This window comes from Schistocerca piceifrons, chromosome 4 (genome assembly GCF_021461385.2).
Source record: "Schistocerca piceifrons isolate TAMUIC-IGC-003096 chromosome 4, iqSchPice1.1, whole genome shotgun sequence".
Taxonomy (NCBI): Eukaryota; Metazoa; Arthropoda; class Insecta; order Orthoptera; family Acrididae; genus Schistocerca; species Schistocerca piceifrons.
Genome location: NC_060141.1, coordinates 189,439,028 through 189,441,902, shown reverse-complemented (window position 1 = coordinate 189,441,902; position 2,875 = coordinate 189,439,028).

Sequence of the window (2,875 nt, the reverse complement as noted above, 5' to 3'; positions counted from 1 at the left end):
GAGACTTCGTAAAAATTTCTGCAGAACTTATTTCAGGCTTTAGCCAGCTTTCTGTACCTATAACGATTTCAGCTTCTGTACATTTTGTATCTTTTACTTTCTGACTGGTTTCAAAAGTTCTGATTAAAGATGCTACCTTATGTTCCCAACTTTTTAAAATAATAGAATTTCTTCATGTGGGCTATACACTTTTTTATTCCAAAGTGTCCATACCCTGTATGGACATACCACACAATTTCTTCCTCCATCAACTTTGGGTGCATAAACGCCACCGTTGAGATGTTATACTGTCTCTCCAAAATAAATTATTCCCTACAACTTTCCATTTCTGCGCTTGATTAGGTGGTAAAGACTTTCTAATACACATGGCATATATCTCTGTAAAATAGGTATCATGATGGATGTTGTCAGTTATTCTTTGAGCCATTTCCTGTACCCTGTGTGGATATTGTATTGTCATAAAATTAATCGCAAAAAATATGCTGGGTCCTTCTGTACATTTTAAGTCTTTCATGTCTACAGGTAATCTAGACAAAGCATCAGGTGCAATATTTTCAGAACCTTTTATGTACTGTATCGTAATGTCATACTCCTGTAAGAATAACATCCACTGCATTAATCTACTATGCAACAATCAACTGTCCATTAAAAAGGATAGTATTTGATGATCCGTATATACATGGATTTTTGAACCACAAATTAGTGTCTGAAATTTTTTTATACTCCATACTATGGCCAATAATTCTTTTTCTGTTGCTGTGTAATTTAACTCATATTTGTTGAGACTGGTTAGCAAAAGCTATAGATCTGTGACTGGTGCTTTCCAGACCACATGTTCTGCTGCTATACTGTAGTTGGAAGCGACTGTCACAATCTTAAATGGTTCACCCAGTACCGGATGGTGTAATATAGCTGATTTTACTAATGCTTTTTTCACCTTCTGAAACGCACCATTGGCATCTTGGTCCCAAACCCACAGTATTCCCTACCTTAATAATCACACAAAAGTCTCGGGTCGTTCAATTCTTGGCTTCGTTTATATCATCTATAATACTGGTCCATTCCAATAAATCTCTTCAATTGTCTTACGTTTCTAGGAGATGGACATTCCTTAATAGCCTTTGTATATTCTGGATCTGGTCTAATTCCTTGCAGTCTGACGATATGCTCTAAAAACTTAAGCTCTTGCCTTGCAAAGTGTGACTTGGATAGTTTTACTGTAATACCTTTTTCATTAAATCTTCTCAGGGTTTTCATTAGAGTTATACAATGTTCTTCCCATGTAGTGGATATAATAAAGATATGGTCCACTAACTGCACGAAATAATTTTCGGAGAAAGCGTTTAGGACAATCTCGGAAGATGTTGTCCCTTAACAATTCCCTTCCTAACACCTCATCCAGCACGTGTATAAAAACGGATACCGAGATATTTAGTCCAAATGGTAACACATTAAAATGATATGAATTCCCATCAAATGGAAACACTGTATACTTCTTTGAATCAGGGTGTAACCAAATTTGCCAATACCCAGCAGTTAGGCCCATTGTGCTAAAATACTGTGCTTTTTCAAATTTGGACAGTAATTCCTCAATATTAATTGGTCTGTCTCATTCTGTCTCTATGTGTTTATTCAAAGCGCATGCATCTACCACTAAACACACACCCTGTAGCCATTTTTACCACTACTAAAGGGTTATTCATAACACTATTATTATATTCTATTATTTTGCTGTCAACCATCTTATCTATTTCCTCATTAACCATTTCTTTCAAGCTCACTGGTATTGAATAAGGTTTACAAAAAAAATATGGAGTATTATCTTTGATCTTTAATTTACATACGTAGTAACTAATACTACCTGGACTGTCAGAAAATACCATTTCATATTCCAATAGAATTTTAGCCAAATCCAATTTTTGGTTGTTGGTGAATATTTTGTATGTCAGCTCAGTGTGATACATGACTTAAGTTTTCAACCTCTGGTGACAATTGCGCTGTCACTGTTAGTCATAAATGCTGATTCTCAGTTGTTTGTTTACTATTGTAGGGGTCAGTCACAAACTTTACACAATATTTATTGTTTCCTAGTCCAAAATAAAGACAAGTGTCCTCAAAATTCAATGTGACGTTAAATTCTGATAGCCAGTCTAGATCCAATAACACATCTCTATTGATGTTTTCCACTACTAAAAGTGTCTGATGAAATGGGACATTCCCAATGTTGCAGTTCACCTGAGTCTCATGTTTCACAACTTTACGTTTGGTTCCAGTAATGCCTACTGCATGAACTCCTGTTACCAGTAATAGTGGTAATTTATGTTTAGTTTGCAATATATTAAAGAAACCACTAGAAATAATTGACACTTCACTACCAGAATCAATAAATATGTTGACTTCAAAATCTTCTACCCTTCCAACTATAATTGGTTGTGGATGAACTGTAGCTAAGTTAGGTTCTTCTAGTAACAACCATTCTTTGGTCAGTACTTTATTCATAAAGCTAACATATTTATTATAAGCTAGGCCTCCTAATGTATTTCTATGGCCTGGCTTCTGGCCCTGGATCCAGATCACATAACGTTTTCCTCATTGTTTGCAATTACTGGCTGGTTACGAAATCAGGATATCTTTCCTAGCATAGATAGGTAACCTACTTATTAAGATTCTAACTAATCCCTCTTCCTCCATGGGTTTATCCAAGTACTTTGTTTATGCCAAATGCCAGTCAAAGTACCTTCTCATTGTTCCCCATGTACTGCTGTAATACTTTGGGTCCCACAAATCAGATAACAATTTTTCTCGGGCACTTGTTGACCAATACTTCTCCTTAAACTTTTCTGGAAGTCGGCTCAAGATGAGAAATTCTCAATGT